Raw genomic sequence first — 19,846 nt, 5'->3', positions numbered from 1 at the left:
ACATCCCATACATGGTTTCTCTTCCCTATGCACACAGATCCTGCAGACGCTGAAGGACTATGATTCACACAACACCTTATTGCTGCCTCCACGTGCCCCGGGTGAGAAGCTGCCCCCGGAGGTGCTGGAATACTACCAGCACCAGAAGAGACTGCAGGGTGAACAGGCACACTCCAAGACGGGGGAACCAGCGGGCCAGGACAATGGTGAGGGTTTGGCATTGGCTGTCCTGAGTGTGGACACAGCAGGGAGTCCAGCCCAACCTCCCCTGAGCTCTCTGTGACCTTGTTCTCCACGGAAAGTCCATGCTTTTAGCAGCCACCTCTTCCCCAGCTCGGTGGAAGAATTCCTGGGTGAAAGGAATTCCTGGGGCTTGGAATGTGCATCCTCTACCAGCCCTGAGTGCAGCCTAAGCAAGCTCATATCTGCCTGCCATGGACTGGGGAAATAATCAGGATATCTCCTTGTGTCCCTCATCCACAAGGAGTAGGGCTGGATGAGTTCTTCATCCGGTAGAACCAGGTGTAATTTCAGTAGCTATTTGATATTTGCTCCTTCCCAGCAACAAAAGCACAAGCTCAAAATTCCCCTGAGGGCAGAGACAGCCTGGGCAGGCTTTCCTGGGCAGGGAAACTCTGCCTTGGGAGCTTCCCTTCTTGGGAAATTTTCCGTGGTTTGCATGTGGCCATGCGAAGTGGCGAATGGCAAAGAGCAGATTGCCTGGCCATGTTCACCCTCTTCTTCCCTCCCCATGTCCTTCCTCCTCAGCAAACCTTGAAGACGTCCAGACACGGTCAGATGAAGGAGGAAAGCACTCTGCTGGGATCGTTGACACCATCTCATCCCATAGCTCAGTCGTTCCCTCCACCATTTTTGATGAAAGCCCCTCCAACAAGGTGGTCTTTAAATCTGAATGTGGAGAAGAGGAGGAGGAAGGTGCGGACAAAAGACACGGGACAGGTAATAACCCGAAGCCCTTCACCTATTTTACGCCTATTGTGGCAACAGGGCCTCAGTAGTGGACTTCAGCGTCACCTCCATCACTTCACTGCAGCCTGGTGCCATCTTCGCTCCTGTGGGCCCTGAATGCACTCTTGTATATGAAGTCTGTAGGATCCTGAGAAGAGTCTGGGACAGGGACAAGGGAGAGGCCAGGGAGGTTTTGCCCAGCTTTACCAAACGAGCGCCTTTTCTCCCAGGAGCTGCTGGGATCAGGATGGTGGTGGTCCCTTTCCTAGGCAGGGCAGCGCACCCCCTGTCCTATATGACGTTGCAAGCCAAGATGGCTTTGGCTGACCTTCCAAGGGCAAAGGTGGCAACTCTTTGTAAATGCTGTTATGGTGAATTCAGAGCCCAGCACATCTGCGGCTCTAATATTCCTAAAGCATCCAGCTTTTGGATAATCGCTTGATTCCCAAATGGAGGAGCTCCCGTGGGACTGTGTAATATGCCCAGTTCTGCCTGTCCCCCCCTTACTCAGCAGGACCTGGGACCAAACTCCCATGAGGACCATGTTGACAGTTCAGGGAAGGAGACTTGGCCCAGTCCTTTTAGGTATTGCCAGATGCTCGTTCTTTCCTCTTTCTGCCATCCCGTTTACTATACTCTGAACAGGAACCTCTCCCAGCATCTAGGGCAGACCCTGCTCTGCACAAGCTCTAAGGAAGGGGACGGGGAGACCCTGGGCGTGACGTTGGTTTTGGCAGAGTCTTCTCTGCCAGGATCTGAGGGGATGGGGAGGATGATCAGCATCACAGGTAGGCAGGAGGCTGACTTTTCTACCCGGTCCCACACAGCAGAGCATCGGCAAAGCACCGCCAGCAGCAAGGAGGCCGCGGGAGAACTGGATGACAGCCCTGTCTATAGGGCTATCGCCCGCCACCTTGGCATCGATATCTCTGCAGAAGGGCACGCAGCCCGAAACCGCAGAGGGATTGTCGTCATCGTCCACGGGGCACCCCTGACAGGTACGTGAGCTGCAGCCCTTGGCTGCAAGGAGTGGGGGAAGCAGGAGAGGAGTATCCTGGTGGACCGTGCTGCCTGGTTGATCAGTTGAAGCGAAGCGAGGTAAGCCACAGCTTGCTGGTATGTTAAACGGTCCCAGGCCTTCACCTAGCCGGCGCAAGTGGCGTGGCTCATCTTGTGTCCATACAGCCAAGCTCTGGTTCCTCCAAACAGGGTGGCCACGTCCCCGTTGCCTCGTTGGGACCACGTTGCCTAGTGTCCATGTTGCCTTGTGGGAGCAGTCCCTAGCCCATACTGACCCCCAAACCATGCCCAGACGTTACCCGAGACAGCGCCGTCCAGCACAGGCTAGCAAACGGTCTGAATGGTGGTGGGACAGGGCTCCAGAGCCTGGCCCAGGGCTGAGGTTGCCACAAGGGACGAAGTCTTTAGGTGAATGTGAAGTGGAGATGATCCACCTGGCTCTAGAGGACAACACTTCTAACCATGCTCAAGCTGCCTCCCTCGTGGTTTCCCCTAAAGTGGCATTTTGCTTTTGGACTGTCCTTGAAACTTTGAAATCCCGTTCGGGGGCTTTCCAGAGCCTGTCCCTGAAAATGCCGCATATGCAAGTGTCACCAAGCAGCCTTCCTCTCTCTCAAGGCAAGACGTCGGCAGCGGTCGCCCTGTCCAAATATTACGGTGCTGCGTGCTTGTCCATCGATGCCGTGGTGACAGAAGCCATCTCGGACAGGAGCAGCTCGGCAGGGCTCCGTGCCCGGGAGCTGTGCATCAGGGCTGCCGTCGAGCAGAGCCACAAGGAGACAGAGGATGCCGGTAAGGAGAAACAGTGAACCCAGAGCAGCGCTTTGGAAACCCACTGTGACCATCCGCTTCTGCTTGCTCCAGAGAAGAAGTTTGACAGCCCTTGGGTCTCTTAGGGAACATGGGTGTAGAAATGCAAAGTCATTTCATAAAGCATCTCAGGTTATTAACAAAATCTCTATTTTAAGGGCTCAGAGACACTTCTACTGCCGCCGGGCTTCTCAGCACATGTTCCTTTTCCTAGGAGCGGTGAAGCGCACCTGTATTTTTCTCAGGGTTTTTATATATTTCCTCAAAGCTGAATCCAGCTTCCTCCTCATGGCTGTCGGGTAGAACTGCCGCCCACTTAAATGAGGAAAAAGCCCTCTGAAGCGGCTCGTTAAGCACTAGAGGACTGACTTGGAGTGTGGCTTCACAAACATGAGAGGAAGGGAAGAATAACGTCCCAGGGGAGTTTCAGATGAGAGGCACACTGCAGATGAGCTCTTTTCTCCAGAGATTTTCCTACACACGCTGTCAGGTCGCACAGCTCGTGCATGTTGTGCTGTTCTCCACGTGAGACCGGAGACTTTTAGGGAACTTTATTGGGCAGTTGATGCCCCGAGCTCTGCAGGCTGAGGCTGGACCCTGGCTCTGGTGGGGAGAAGTTTTGCATCACTCAGCTTTGAACCTGGTTGAGTTGGGAGCTGGTGGAAGGAAGAAGGGTGTGGGTCCTGGGTGGGGGTATCCCACACCGGAGGATTTAACTCCAGGGGAGACGGGTGACTGCAGCCAGGGCAAGGCTGCGTATTACCGTGTTCGTGTGAGAATGCAGGACGGGTGCAAGGTATGGAAATGATGGTCCTGGAGGACAAATCCTTGGCTTGATCCACCCGGGAGGTACTGTGCAAATGGCATCACCTGCGTGCACGCTGCTCCGTTTGGTAGGAGGGACATAGGGCTGTGCATTGAAAAGTCTGTAGCTTTAAAATCCGGTATCTGATGATGTGGTTTATCGTGCTAATAAGAGAAGCAAGGAAGGAGCTGCTTCTGGGAAGCAGTGCTGCTAGTCCCTGGCAGGCTGGGGGATGCGTGCTGCATCCCTGCGAGGGCGCAGGGCTGTGCCCATTGGGGTGGAAGGTGCCTGAAGCACAGGGCCGTCCCCAGCCCTGCTGAGCCGTCTGTCCCCTCCGCAGGTCAAAACGCAGATGTCTTCCTCAGCCTGCAGTTCAGCGCCGAGGCCAAGCACAGCTCAGACATGAGCCAGTCCAGCTCTGGGGACAAAGCCAGCCTGCATTCCGTCAGTTCCCGAGGCCGGGTGAGTGCCGCAGTGGACAAGAGGAAGACGGATAGCCACACATCCCAATCCCAGAAGCAGCATCCAAGAGATCCGACAGGCTCCCAGGTGAAGTGTGATCTGCACTGGTTAATGCCTGGGAGCTTCCAGTTGCCTTTGAGAAGTGAAGAGGCTGCTTGCAGTGGGGCCTCCATGTCACCCAGAGCCTGGTGTCGGGCTGTATAGCGCAGAGAGCCAGCTGGGCAGGCTGGGGATGGCTCAGGATGGGAACGAAACCCTGTGCACCAGTAGAAAAACTCTACTGGATCTTACGGTTTGTTGGCAAAGTGCAGTCCCGACTAACGTGGCTGCAGGCAGTGGGCAAAGCTGTGGGATGCTGTGCCAGGGGCTTGCAAGCTTGGGTCTCTGCTGGCCAAGGGATGTGACCCCCAGGGTTGTCCCCTGGAGCTGCTGGTCTGCAGTTTTGTTCTGGTCTTCCGTTACTGAGAGAGCCCAACTCCAAGCCCAGCAGCTGAAATTGTTTAGGGGGTTCCAAAGCGGCTGATTTTTCTCGTGGTGCTCAATGTTGCAGGGCTCATCCAGTTCTAATCTCATCTCGCCCTCTCCGTGCGTTCCTGCGCAGCGATGGCTGAGCATCGGTGGCAGCACGACGGGAGAGACAGGCTTTATGAGCTGCGTGCTGCCCGAGGACCTGCTGGTGGCCATCCTCTCTGACAGGCTGCAGGTACGTGGGATGGAGGCAAATGAAACGTCCCTGCTACAGAGTCAGGCAGCGAGACACAGAGAGGTACAATTTGGAGAGGAGGAGATTTATATCTGCTGTTGGAAGAGTCCTGGGCTTCGTGCAGGGATCCCTGGGTGAAGCTGCAGATGCCATAAGTTGGCAGAGCATGGGGGAAGATCAGAGCTGGTCTGAGCTGATGCGCTTGGAACAATGATGGCTGGTGTCCTTTAACCTTGGGGTTTCCTGACTAGCTGAGAGCCCAGTGCGTGTGATAGCTGACTCTCTTCCTTCTCGATTTGATTCACAGTTGAGTGACTGCTACCAGGGAGTGGTGTTTGATGGCCTGGAGACCCTCTTTGCACGCAACACGGCGTCTGCTCTCCTCTGCCTGCTCAAAGCTGTCAGAAATCGGCCTTCTATCTATTTTGTGAACTTGCTCCAGGATTATTCTTCTTTGAAAGCCAGGGAGACAGCTGCAATAGAGCAAGAAGGTGAGACTCTTCATCTCCATACCCCTCAAATCCTCTCTCTCAAGCCCTCAACCTTATCCATGTGTATCTGGGTTACCAGCAGAGCTTGTCAGAAATGTTTTTATTAATCTTTCCTCATTCTGCCTCAGTGTAGCCAGCGCTCAGCTGCCGGTTGCTTAAAATACAGCAGAGCTGAGGCTGTAAAACTTATCTTGGTCTCTAACATTAAAGCTTGTGCCCAAGTGTGTGGCTCAATAACTAAGCACCGGCCCCCTGCCCACGCCACTGGTGCACGTGAGCCAAGCAAGGGACGAGAACTCGCTGACCGGCGACAGTTTGGGGGATTATCTGAATTTTGGAGCTGGGATATGAGCTCCCCAGTATCTCCTGGCCCAATGATAGTCTGGGCCGGGGCAGAGCTGTGAATCCTCGCAGCTCACCCAGAACAGCAAGCTCTGCTTGTGGTCGCTAATGGTTTCTCCTCTGGTCTGTGCTGAAGGACGGGAGCGGGAAGAAGCTGCCAGGAGAGAGAAAGCACGTCTCTGGGAGATGGATGAGGAAGAGTATGATGCCCTCTCTGAGGAGCAGAAAGCTCAGTTTGATAACAATATACGACAAGTCCAGCGTGAGAGGAAGAAGAGGTCTGTAAGCCTTCCATGGGTACCTCCCCAGGACAGTGTCCCTGAAGGGTTTCCCTGCTCTGGAGACCCTGGTTGAGCTCAGAGGGGTTACAGAGCAAAGGCCAAAAGTGTCTATTACAAGGGGCACAAAGATGGCCAGTACCACCTCCCTGGTTCCCAATGGAGGAAGGAGCTTCCTCTGGTGAGACGCAGGGAGCTGGGCTCTGTGCTTGCCTTGCCACTGCGCTTCTAAGTATCTCCAAGTTAATTATTTCAATTCTCATCTTCTTCATCCCCCTTCTTCAGCACTGGGGGTTGGCATGAGGCGCAGCTGTGCTGGCTTGGTTTAGATACCAGTCCTTCCACAGGTGAAGTCCTTGCAATGCTGATCTCCCAGGGTTTTCCATAGTGAGTGACCCCAGCCATAAAAGCTGGTGTCCTTAGGCTCACCTTCAGCTGCGGCAGCAGCAGGTGAGCCCGGGAGAAGCTCCCATCCAGCAGAGCAGCATGTTCAGGAGGATGCATAGGATAGGTGTAAGCCTGTATTAATCCCCGCCTGAAACTCGAGGAGGGCTTTGCTTAAAGCAAACACATGTTTCAGCACTTCTTTCAGCCCAGGCTGAAGTTTGTTTCCCTGGGAGGAGGTCACTAGGGCTGCTTCAAATTGTGATTTCCAGGACAGACAGTTGTTGTGGTTTAAGCCCAGCTGGCAACTGAGCACCACCCAGCTGCTCGCTCACTGCCCCCTGCCCCAGTGGGATGGGGTAGAGGATCGGAAAAGTAAAAGAAAGCTCGTGGATTGAGATAAGAACGGTTTAGTAAGTGAAAAGAAATGAAATAATGATAATAATAAAAATTGTAATAAAAAAGAAAATAACAGCAACAACAAAAAAACCAAACCAAACAAGAAAGACAAGTGATGCAAATGAAAACAGTTGCTCACCACCCTCCGACCGATGCCCAGCCCGTCCCCAGGCAGCGGTTCCCGGCCAGCTTTCCCCCTAGTTTATACACTGAGCATGACGTCCTATGGTCTGGAATATCCCTTTGGCCTGTTGGGGTCAGCTGTCCTGGCTGTGTCCCCTCCCAACTTCTTGTTCACCCCCAGCCTACTCGCTGGTGGGGTGGTGTGAGGAGCAGAAAAGGCCTTGACGCTGTGTAAGCACTGCTCAGCAATAACTAAAACATTTTTGTATTACCAACACTGTTTTCAGCACAAATCCAAAACTCAGCCCCGTACTAGCTACTATGAAGAAAATTAACTCTGTCCCAGCCAAAACCAGCACAATAGCACAAGTTTTCCATGATTCACAACTGGGTTCCAGCAGGAAACCTGTTTGTTCAGAGCCTGCTTTGCAGGAGGGCAGTTCCTGCAGCCTTTGCTTTCTGATGGATGTGATTATTCTCCCTAAGGAGCAGGATATGCCCAGGGAGAAGGGCTGGCTAAGCCAAGGAAGTATTGGTGCAGGGATAAGTAGGTGGTAGTGATTTGTGAGCTGTTATACACCGGGAAATCAAGAGAGGACTTCAGGCATCAGTACGGAGCGATGGTGGATCAGTCTTCGGCAGTGTGCTGGAGGTGTCCAGGTGGACCTTATTGGAGAAGCAGGGCAATTTAGGCTTTATGACAGCAAAGCCTAGATTTGGCTGGTCCTGGAGGTCGTCTCCCACCTTTCCTCACTTTGGATGTTCCCAGCCTCCCCAGGTTGAGGGAAGTCCATGGAGATGGTCTAATGGTTCTGCTTGGCCTCAGGGTCAATGGCTGAAGTGCAGGACCAGCTGGGATTGCGGCGAGCCCAGATTTCTGGTGGTGACTCTCAGGGATGTTTTCTCTTTGGCTTGCTGAAGGGAGATGGAGCGGATGGCTAAAGAGCTGGAGGAAAAGCACCGGCGGGAGCTAGAACGCTTGAAGGAGGAAGAAGAGCTGAAGAAGAAGTCCAGGCGGAGCAAGAGAGAGCTTGGCAAAGACAAAAATAATGCTTTGGGGAAGAAAAGCCAGCGTGGAGTCAGACAGGTGGGTGGTTGTGTTTATAGAGATGAGTAAAAGCCCTGGGGACCTTCCCGCTGAGTTGGACCATTCCCCCAGAAGCCAGCAGTCACATGCAGCGCTGGGGACGAGTACCTGGCCATGAGTAACACGTGGGGCTGTGGTGGGAAACACCAGCCGGTGTTGGATCATGCTGCTAGAGGTGTGTTTTCCCATGGGTTTGTTGGAGAACTGCTCTTCTAGGATCATGCTGCCTTGGAGTCACGGCTTCAAATAACTCCGTACATTGACTGTGAAACCCTGGCTAGTTTCAGTCCAGCGTTTCTCCCCACTCTGCATGTGACTTACACCTCTGAGCCACGATCCGTCTGGGATGTGGTGTCTTTTCCTACATGACTGGCAGGAGACACCACCAAGCCTTAGGTATTCATTAGCAACCAGACTTCCCAGAGTCAGCCAGCCACAGGGATGCTCAGCACACCACAAATGAGCCCAGAGGACTGCACAGGAATAAGGAGGTGTCTTAAGTTCCCTGTTTGGGTTGGGAAGCTGTTCTGTTCTTCATCTGGTTTGCAGGACTCCTCATCAGTCTGGCACTGGGGAGTTTGGTTTCAGTTGAGCTAAACTGGGTACCAGCTGCGTTCTGAACTGGGATTTGTAGAGCACCTAGCACCGGTCTCGGACAAGGCTTGGGGTGCTATTGTAAAGGTCATCACTGTCCTACAGCATTTGAGTCGGTGCTTTGAAATGCTCACTGCTTTTTCTTGCTCCTCCTGCCCAGGATATGAACGCATCCACCAGCAACACCAACGTGTCCACCAGCAACTGGTCGGATGTCACCAAGGGGGTGGACAAGAAGGGATCTGTAAAGGAGCGCCCAGACTCTGTTGCAGGTGACAAGGAAGATACGAAGAAGCGAGGCAAGGTTCCCCTGACGGATACGTGCCCAGCGGTGGTTGTGCAACCCTCAGACCCAGAACAGGGGGAAACCAAAAACGAGGCCCTGAGTGACAGCGAGAAGAACTTGGCCATGAGGTTTAAGATCTATGAGGCATCGCAGAAGGACATCACGCATATTTTGTCATCCTGGGACAGGGTTCAGGGTATCCTGCTGTCCCCCCTGAACCAAGAGGAGGTGCGGCACCAAGCAGAAGACCAGCGCCGGTATTTATCCAGCCGCAGGAGCCGGAAGGATAGAGAGAAGGAGCGCGCGGAGAAAGAGCGCCTGGAGAAGGAGCAGCTGGAAAAACTGAAGGCTCTTGAGGACTCCAAGTTATCTCGGCTGGAAGGGGAAGGTGCAGAAGGGTCAGCCAGAGGCCAGGATGTCGGGGTGCCCTGCTTGAACATCCAGGTGCTGAGCTCAGAAGGTGTGAGTAAGAAGATCCTGGAGAGCGGCAAGCTGCCAGCAGCAGAGCAGGTAAAGCCTTGCAAGGTTCAGATGCTGAGCCTGCCATGGTCTGGGCCCTGGTGTGTTGTGTCCTGCCAAGTGACAATGGCACAGAGCCTTGTCCAGGCCACTGATGATGTTCCACAACGGCTCCACAGCAGCCACGTGGCTGGGGAGGTTCTCAGCATCCCTCAGATGGGTGGAAAGAGGGAGTGCTCTCTCTGTTCAAGCATCCTGTCTGTTCAGAGAGTTTCCCAGTCTGGAAATCATTAAAAATGGTCCCAGGGCAGCTGAGTCGCTCAAGGGAGAGATTTCTCTCTAGTCCCGCTTGTAGGTCCTGGCACTGCTCTGGAGCCTGCCCACCCCACTGGGCGTAAAAAAGCACTGTACTCCATATAAACAAAAAAAAAAACCATTGCCAAAAGCTCCCTGCCTTTAAGGAAGGAGTGTGAGGATGAAGGTGATGGGAATTTCTGTTATGCTGTAGATCCTGGATGACCTGGGACTGGGTCCCTCCGGGCCTCCTATTCCCCCTACGGCTTTTTACTCTGTGGTCCACTACCCGGAGAAGCGGATGCTCCCTGCAGCAGGAGAAGCCCTCAAGCACTTCGTCTTTGTTGTGCCAGAAGATGCTGCTGCGGAAGATGAAAAGAAGGATATGGAAAGTGCTGTGGATGCCCCGACCATGCCTGCGGTGAAGGTGCCAGGGCAAGGGACCAGGCTGGGTGGGGGCATGGTGGGGGGGAGGATGGAAAAAGATCACTGTGGAAGGGCAGTGAAGACATGACAGGGTCCCATGTCTGCAGGCATCCCTTTTGTCTGTCCGAAAGAGACAGCTGTGCTTGAGACATAGGGCGGTTCTGTAAGATGAGAGAAAAAAAATCACCTAAAGTCCTCAACTTCCCTTGAGGAGAGGGTCCTGGGCGAGGAGAGGGTCGTCCTGGGCGAGGAGAGGTCTCGTAGGCAAAACAAAGTCCAATAAGGAAGTCCAAGTCCCTGAGCAGATATGAAACCAGCAGATGCTGGTTACTTATTTATTCTCTCTCCTGTTTGTTAGCAGACCTGCAGCTTTCTTTCCAGGATGGGGATGTCTCAGGGCAGGTCTCACCTCTCTCCCTTCTCTCTCTCCTCTTGGTGTGAAGATGCCAGAGGAGCAGGTCACCCCAACCAGGGGCCGGTCGAGGAAGCAGAAAGCCGCAGGCAGCCGGGAGGCTGCAAGGGAGAAGCGGAACTCCAGCCGCAGGAGGCGAAGTCTCCAGGGGCCAGGCACGGGAGCACCCACACATCCCCCTGAGGCGGACCAAAGCAGCATGGACGCGGTCCCGTGCCCAGGGAGATCCGTCAGGTGAGCTGTGAGGGAGGAGGTGATCCCTCTGCTTCATGTCCATCTTGCCAAATGAGGCCCATTGTCCCCAGCTCTGCAGGGACCCTCTGCCAGTGCCTCCATGGGATGGCGAGTTCACAACCCTCCTCCCTGTCTCGTTTGCTCGTTAACAATGTCTGAAGCCTCCTCTTTAATTGCCAGGCTGAGCAGCTGCCGGTGGATAGTGCCTGCCCGCGGCGAGGTGGAACTGAAGGTCCACTTCAGCTCCACGGTGCTGGGCCAGTTCGATCAGACGCTGCATTTTGAGCTCCTGGGGACAAACCGTCTGTACCAGCTGCACTGCAGGGGCACCTGCCTGTATCCCACCATCAGCCAGGACCCGCGGTAAGGCTGGCCCGTGGGAGCCCTCCCACACTGCTCCCTCCTAAACTCTGAGCCAGGGCTGTCCCTTGTACCCCTGTGGCCTTCTGGCTTGGGCAGAGCGTGCTGCCTGAGCTGGGAACCAGTACTGGTGCCTCAGCCACCAGGAAGGGTTATGGCTTTCTGACCAGGTTTTCTACTTAGAGTATCTCGCAGCTCCTCATTCCCTGTTTTTTCTGCCCAGGCTGGTGTTTCCTCAGTGGAGGAAGAGCAAGGCGGATGACGACATCATCTTCAAGCAGTATGTCATGGACACGGGTGTATTCCACTTTGGACCGTTGCTGTGTGGGAAGTCAGGAGACCGGTACGTCTTGATGATCTCTTGATGTTGGGATGGGATCTCCAGGGCCTTGTACTTTCATGGACGTGCTTGGAGACATGCTGTCCCCGCGGCACAATTCCGGGCAGGCCCAGGCAAAGACCTGGGAGATACCTGGGGTTGAAGGACCGCGGATGTGTGAACTCGGGTAGATAAAAAGGCACATGAGTCTCGGAGGAGCTGGGAAGAGATGGAGATGATCTTCCAACATGGTGGGCGCCTCGGTGGCCAGAGCCACGTGCTGCTTCCAGCCTGAAGGTGACTTGGGGCAACTTGTGTCCCCCCTCCACGTCTCAGCCTCACCAACTGTGAAATGAACTTTATGGTGCTTTTTTAAAGTGATTTGAGCTGAACTGAATGAGCAATTATTCTGCTGATGGTTTTGTAAACCATTCATTAATCTGTAATATTAGTAAGACTTTGAGTTGACCTGCCAATATGCATGGTGGGGGCGGAACCTGCAGAGGGAGAAAAATGGGAATTACATTTTCCTGATCCTCACTGCTGAAGTCTGCCTAAAAAAGTTGGCATTGTAGCTGCTCTGGCGTATTTCTATTTTTAACATCGCTTTTTTTTTTTTTTTAAATATTAGAAATGAAGTTCTTGTCTTCATGGGAGCTCTGGAGAGCTAGTGGTATTTTGACCACCCAAGGAAATTAAATCAAAACAGTTTAAAAAACAAAAGAGGATCTTTAGCTAGGCTGATGAATGGTCTCAGGTTTCTGTTTGCTTTTTTAACCCTTTAACTCCAAATTCTGTTCCACACCTGAGAAGAAGGGACACTTGTAAAATTTAGCATTCCTCTTGGGAATGAATCCTTTCTATTTCCTTCCCTCAGACTTTGGGCTAACCCATGAAATAAAAGACAGCCTCATGACTTTTTTGATAGAGATAAGCTAAACTATTTTTAAAACCTCTTTTCAAAAGCATTTCTTTATACCCTGCAGGGAAGAAAACCCAACAAAGAAGGGGGAAGAACCCATGTGCCTGGCGTACTTTTATTTTTCCAGGCGCCTTTGAATTTCTATTTTATAAAACATTCTTTTAAGCGGCCTGTGCATTGTACCGCCTCTGGGATGGAGGCACCAGGTACAGAGGTGGACATCAAAGTAACGCAAGGATGAACGCGCATACCATGCAACGTGCCCGTGAATGTGATCCTTTCTCTTAGCCGGCTTGTTAGACCATGGTCTTCCAGTGCAACCTCCCGCTGCCAGGAAGGACACAGTGCTTTCCTCAATGTGTGATGAAGACAATGGTCCCGGCATCTCCTCTGCAGCCTTTTCCCTTTTTTGTGGACAGGTACAAGGCGCTGCAGTATCCCAGCAACTGTGAGAAGTTAACCATCCTCAATGTCACCCCACTGGAGGCCGAGGTGCATTTCTTCTTTGAGCACGACGTCAAAGCGGACACGTTCCTTTTAGACCCCCCCAGCATGAGGCTGAAACCTAACGAGAAGCAGGTAGGAGACGGACAGGTAGGGCAGGCACTGGTAGAAGTGCCCAGGAGCCGTTCCTCCTGCTCACTGAATGCTCTTCTGTATTTCTTTTTGCGGGGACGGGGCTAGGAGCTGAGCGTTTGGGCGTACCCCAATTCAGCTGGCCTCGTGGAAGACAACCTCATCTGCTGCATTAAGGACAACCCAGAGCCAGTGGTCTTCCGCCTGTGCTGCCAGGGGGTGCAGGTGGAGCTGGGGGTCAGCTCCAAGCAGGTGCATTTCGACAGGCTGCTTCTGCACAGGTCAGTCATCCCGCAGCCGCTCTGCTGGGGACGAGAGCTGACAGTGGGCCTCCCTTCAGCTTCTCTCGCCGGCTGTGTGGCCACTCAGGTTGGAGGCTGGGCTAGCATCCCTTTTTCTTCAGCAATTCCCAGTCCCTTGCTCACCATTCCTCGCTGGCTCCGATATCCTGTAACAGCCACGAGCTCCATACCCCCCCAGCAATGCTGTGCCATGGGCATCTCGATGCACTGATATCTTGTCTGCTGGTTGCAGAGCAGTCCAGTGGCTCCTCCTTATCTCCCTTCTCTTGGATACACTTCTGACACCAAGCTGTCCCCCAAGGACCTCACCTCTCAGACTTGTGACATAGGGAAAACATTAAAATATGATTTCATACGCATGGCTAGGGCTGCTCCAAGTTGCATTCCATTGCAAGGCTAGCACGACTGTCGAGCAATCGGTGCTGAGTGTCGTCTTGTCTCTACAGGAGGGACAGCAAGACGCTGGTGCTGCGAAACAGCACCCCACTGCCCGTGGCCTGGCGGCTCAGTGGGCTGGAAAACCTCGGCGAGGACTTCTCCGCGTCACAGGATGAGGGCATCATTGCTCCCTGCACGGAGTTTGGCGTGCGTCTGTATTTCAAGGCCACGAAGGCTCTAACGGTTAAGAAGATGATCCGACTAGAGGTGAGGGGGACTGTGCCCTCCCTGGCAGAGCAGGGCAGAGTGATCGCTGTGCTCTTGGGGATGGAGACTGTGCTTGAAGTGTACCCTGCCAAGAGGGCAAAAGGATGAGCCTTCCTGAGATTCCTTTCTTCCTCCGTTGCCGGGGGGCCAGTCCCTTAGCAGCAAGGGACTCTCACTGAAGGATAACGTTTTGGAAACTAGGTGACTCCTAGGGTGCTCTTGTAGCTGAGCTTCATGGGGCAAGTACGCTGTGGAGTCCGGAAGAGATGTACTGCTGTGTACAGCACCTCAGGAAGAGGCGCTGCCTCTGCGTGGCTTACGTCTGGGTTTTGAGGCTTCGTCCTGAGCCCGTACAACAACAACCTTGCTGCTGTGCATGGTTGAGTGCTGTCGTTTGGTTGTCCAGACTTGGGCGTGCTCCCTGCAGCCATCCTGGAGTCCGTCTGGGGCTCTTAACATGGAGCAACAAACTCTCAGCCTGGGATTTTGTTCCCCATGGTTTAGGGGCTGTGTTTCAGTGAGGGTGCTGGGTGGTTGAAGAGGAGAGGGTTGGGCATCAATGCCATGTGCTCTGGGACACCTCACACTTCTTGTGGTTGCTTTAACATCCCCTTGCTTCCCAGGGCGCTTTAGCAGCAACACTGCTGCTAGAGGAGGGCCGAGGTGGGCTGACAGGGTTTCTTCCTGCGTCAGAATCTCGCTGGGTCGGCCCATGAGATGAACGGGTTAGGAAAGTTTGGGAGTCACAAATGCTTGTCAAGCAGGGGAGGCCATGGTGGAAGCAGCCGGCAGAGGCAAGGCCTCGTATGTTGTCCTCCAAAAGAATTGAGAATGGTCTAAGCAGTGTTTGTTTCTTGCCATCTCAGGTTTCAGATGCAGAAAACGTCCTGGGGATTGTTCAGACTGAAAATATCCAAATCCTTGCGGAGGCCTATGACGTTGCTTTGAGCATCGGCATTTCTAAAGGTGAGTGGATGCCCCCGAAGCCATGTAGTCCGGTGCATGGCATTGTCTTGGCAGGTGAGCAACCAGGGCACTTGGAACAGGATGGGGTACCATGCAAGCGTGGCACGGATACGTAACGCACGTATCCTGCAAGCTGCGTGGAGTGAAGCACTGTCAGGGCACAGAGAGAGCCTTGAGTCTCTCGCCTCCAAACTTTGAAGTGTGCAACTTCATGTGCAGATTGATTTGGGGGCTTTGAAATGACAGTGGTGTGAACAAGCAATTGGCAATTCGTGAATGCTCGGCATGGCACAGAGAGTTGTTGGATCTGTGCTTGGAAGCAGGCAGAAGGAAAGTGAGCTCCTTAGCTACTAAACCCTACACATATTCTCCAAGTAAGGGAAAGGGCAGCAAAGTAGCTAGAAAAACCTTCCATAAGAGGAACTTGCCGAGAAGGGTTTTGTGCTACCTGAGAACTCCAAATCTGTATCTTGTCACTTGGTGTAGTCTGCAGCAGCTCACAAATATTCACCATTTCTTACCTCTCTCTGGGGGTTTTCTGCAGGTACAGATGGCAGCGTGGATTTTGGGATCCTTAAGGTCCTGGATGAGGCAAAGCAGGTGCTAACCCTGAAGAACAAAGGGAAATACGCGATTGCGTACAGGTGGGTCCAGCTGCCTGGTCTGTGAATGCATGGTGCCACCACCCGTGAATGCATGGTGCCACCCAGGCCTGCATTCTCCTTCTGTCCATGGTTAGAACCTGTTCCCATGCTGACTACCTCATGCTCCAGGTAAATACAAAACCTGGGCTCTCTAAGCTCAAATATTTTAATAGAGAATCCAGCCACACACCAGCAATTCTTCACAGCTCAGCAGGAACCAGAAGGAGGGGCCCTGAAATGTAAACCCCTCACTGCTGAGATTCATTGCCCTCCTTTGAGGGTCAGCTCATTTCTCTTTGAGACTCTTTAAAGGAGGGAATGAAAAAAATTTGGTGTCAAGGTTAGCTTACAACACTGCTGACTGTCTGCACTCTGTGTCAAGATCTGGAATTCCCCAAGCAGAGCTGGACTCTTTCCCTTTTATTATTTTTTTTATGGTCCTATGCAAAGTCCCGGCTGTGCTGGTGGCACCGGTATTTTTAACTGCAGAGGTCTGTTCCTTCCCTTTCACCCCAGTTTCAAGCTGGAAGCCGCAGATACCAACGTACGCGACCTGGCATCCCACTTCACTATCCAGCCGCAGAAGGGTGTGCTGACTGCCTCCGGGCACCCCGTGCAGGTCCGGCTGCTCTTCCACCCCAAGATGGAAATGAGCATTGAGAACAAACCCATCCTGCAGTGCCAGGTGAGCTGCCTGTGCCAGGCGGTGTTAGCACACCGCGTCTTGGGAGTGTAAGCAGGACACGTGTCTTCTGGGAGGAAGGCTTTAGTTGGGGAATCCTCTCATCCATATGCAATAAAGTCTTTCAGAAACCATTTGTGATGCTTCCTAAGCAGAGCTGAAACTGGCTCTGGAGGAGGCGTTTAAGCAGGGAGGGTGAGCTGATGGGGACTTGGGGTGGCATCAGGGGACAGAGATAGAGGCTGGCCTCTGCTGCATTTACCAGCCCCTCCTCCGGTTGCAGGTGATTGAGCCCAGCATCTGTGAAGGAGGCGAGACCATCGCTGTCGTCCCAGTGAGGGTGTCAGCAAAAGCTGTGTACAGCAAGTACAGCATTTACCCTGCCTCGCTCATCAACTTCGGTGCCTTGACGAATGGCACCAGGAAAACCTGCACCTTCACGCTGGAGAACAAAGGCGTCCTTGACTTTAAATTCGTCATCTACCGAGCGGACCAGGCTGCACCTGTATTGCCAAGAAAAAGGTGAGAGAAGACCTGCTCCACCCTTCCTGCCCGAGGAGGCACCACAGCATGGCTGGGGTGTGACAGGCAGCCAGGACACCTGGGTTCTTGTCCATCTGCGTCACTGGCTTGTGAGCAGGGAGCAGAAAAACCCCTCAGTATCTCCATGTGTAGGACAAAGCCGGTGTACAGCTGACCTATCCATAAGCTACAGCAATGGGTGGTGCAGGCAGCTGTCCGGGAGCAGGAGGACTTTCCTCCATGGCGAGGAAGGCCAGCTTTGGCCTCGGAGAAAGGCAGGGGGAGCTCAGCGTGATGGATGTTTTCTGCTTTCTCCTCTCAGTGCACATCGAATCAAATCTGCCCGCTCCCACGAGAGTGAAAACTTGGGCAAAATGACTCCCTCGGTCAGACAAAGCAAGCGCTCGCTGCCAAAGGACACAAACACCATCCTGCAGGTGGGTGGCTCCGGCTCCCCAACACGTGCCACTGCAGCTGGAGTGGGAGGACGCTGCTGTGCCCAGCCTGGGGGGCTTGTCGCCATGAGATCTGGTGGTCTGCATGACGGAGGTCATCTCCCAGCCACAAGCAGAGGCAGGAGCTGCTCAGTCCCACTGACAGTCCCATGCTCTGGCTCAGACCTGAAGTTGTGGGCTCAAGGGAGGGGAGCAGGTCCTGTGTTTGGTAGCTGCTGGCCAAAACAGGTCTATGAATACCACAGATGCGGAACATCCCTGTTTGAACTCCCAGTCCGTTGAAATGAGATGACCTTGCTTTTTCTTCTTCCCAGCCCCCTCTCTCCTCTCCCATCGTTTCTGCTCTCCTGTTTTACCCCTGGAGGTTGAAGGATCCCAGCCACCACCTCCACCCTTTACACCGCAACTCCTTTCTCCATACCACTTGGGACAAGCCTATGCCTCCTCCCAGCTTGTTCATGTCATCCTGGGGCTGCCTTTGGGCCATGGAATCGTCCCTCCCTGCCCTGGGACTGGGGGCTTGGGCCCGGCTGGAGGTCAAGGAGTGGCATACTCCTTGCTGGGGATGCTCAAGCCTCTCCTGGGACTCTCTCTGCAGGCTCGCCTCACTCTAGGCATGTTCACGGTGTACCCTGGCTTTGGCTCCATCCCTCCTGGGGGCCAGCAGATGATCACAGTGGACTGCCACGCAGAGCCAGTGGGGATCTGCAAGGAGTACCTGTCCATCGACATCAGCGACAGAGACCCTACGGACAATCCCCTTGGCATCCCCTACACCCTGTTTGCTGAGTCCTGCCTCCCAGGTACGCCCCGTCCACAGGTTCCCCTGGCCAGACCTGCTGCTGATCAGCACCCAGGCTTACAGAGAGACGCCCTAACCCTAAAGTCCCATCTTAAAATCCTCAGAGGTTCCAGTCCTTTTCAAGTCCACCAGTGGGGGGAGGCTGGGAGGGAAGCATGGAAGGATACAGGGAAAGCGCTGCCCTTTAAGACTGAGGGTGACTGAGCTCCATCCTCACAGCCAACTCCCCACCCCGGTTGGGTTTTGCAGTGACCCAGGCAGAAAGGGCTTATCAGGCCTTCTGAGAGGCCAAGAGGGTCCAGATAAATTCAGCAGGAAGGCTTCTTCATCCTCAGCCCTCCCTCTTGTCTGCTCACAGCATTTGTGGTTGATGACATGGAGTCCATCTTTGAGGAACATCGGATCTGCAGCAGCATCAACCTCTGCCGGATCCTACGGACAGTGCGAGACAAGGGCGTGTTCGTCACAGATGAGAACAAGTTCATTTTCACCAACGTTCTGGTTGGGCACCGGGCCACAGCTCGCTTCAAGATCTGCAACGTGAACAAAGTCCCCTGTGACGTGGTTTTCTCCATCAAACCCATCCCCAGTAAGGTAGGAACAAGAGGCCAAGGCGACTGTTGCTCTTTAAAGGCTGTGTGGTAGCCTGCTGCCTTCTCCAGATTCATTGCTTCCTCTCGTCTGGACTAGTTCAGCTCAGTGCAGGTCAAACTACAGGGGAGAGCAGCAATGCTGGGGTGGCAATTGAATTCAGTGTGTCTCAGGTGTTCAAGGAACGTGTGGATGAGGCACTGTGGGACGTGGTTTAGTGGGCATGGTGGGGTTGGGTTGATGGTTGGACTTGATGATCTTACAGGTCTTTTCCAACCGTAGTGATTCCGTGATTCAAGCAAGGTTTTGGCTCAACCCTCTGTATCTTTGGTGGGAGACCTGAACCCTTCTTGGAAGCATGCTCAGATGGGGGCTTTCACTGGACTGATGTGCCAAGGCTCGAAGCAGACTATTTCCTCAGGCTCCCTGATCTTTCCCTTCTCTTTAAAGGCCAATTCTAGGTTATTTGTGGGGTTTGCCATGCAGTCCCCACCTCCCAAGAATGCTGGGCTGGCTGCCCAGCGCTCAGAGCAAGCTTTTGCAATCCTGGGCTTTATGGCAGCTCGTGTGCAAGGTCAGCGCCACTTTGGAGTCACCCCCAAGATGGAAGGAGCCTGTCCAGGGAAGCAGGAAGGAAAATGCTGCCTGGGGCTGTTCCCCATGACGAATATGTGACTAAGGCAAATCATATTGAAGGATGTTTTCTCCTAACACCTCTTTGTGGGTTCCCCAAGCTTAACAGCCCTGTTAGCCACATTTTCGAGGTGGATCCCATTCGGACGTGCGTGCCCAGCCGCTCCCACGCCTTTGCTACAGTGACCTTCACTCCACAAGCGATGCAGAGCTACCAGTGCACTTTTGAGGCATCCCTTGATGTCCAGGCAAGGTAATTCACCCTGGGGAATCTTGTCAGGGACACCTTTCTGATAGCTGCCTCTCCTCTGGGAGGACGTTGACCTCTTGTTAACCCTAATGCTTTCATTAGCCTTAGGTTGAGTACTTAGCATTAGGTAATATAGGAGGCAGTAACTACTAGATAGAGCAGAGCAGAAAAATAAGGGTCATAGTTTAGCCTATATGAGTGTCTAGGAAGAACATCAGGTAGCCAACTGGAAGTTATTGAATCAGAAAGAAACGGAGATGTGCGACAGCTGAGCTGGGGCTTTCCAAGGACAAAGGGTTAGATGAAGCGGTTTCTGTGTCAGCAAGTCAGCATGCATTATTTCCTCCTTGTTTATGTTAAAATGAGATGATCCTATGTGATTACCTGGGGTATATTAACATATTTTATGTTAAAGGAGCGATTGGACCCCTTACGAAAGAGTAGCCCAGCTCCTCTGTCCTGGGACCTGTGTTTGTACCGGGGATCTGACCTGCTTTTCCCCAACCCTTTAGTCGCTGAATTGGGACGAGATAAGTCAGCTTTCTGCCCTAATAAGCAATTCCTGGTTTAGTGTCCTTGGAAATAATCCTTAGTGATGG

At 53.3% G+C, this 19,846-nt stretch overlaps 1 pseudogene; it reads left to right on the top strand.

Annotated features, from left to right (window-relative positions):
• Positions 1 to 19,846, top strand: part of LOC132319253 (hydrocephalus-inducing protein homolog) — a 113,158-nt pseudogene that overhangs the window by 73,220 nt on the left and 20,092 nt on the right.

This window comes from Gavia stellata, chromosome 26, assembly GCF_030936135.1.
Source record: "Gavia stellata isolate bGavSte3 chromosome 26, bGavSte3.hap2, whole genome shotgun sequence".
NCBI lineage: Eukaryota > Metazoa > Chordata > Aves > Gaviiformes > Gaviidae > Gavia > Gavia stellata.
The sequence above is the reverse complement of the archived record's forward strand: the minus strand, read 5'-3'. Positions and strand labels throughout refer to the sequence as shown.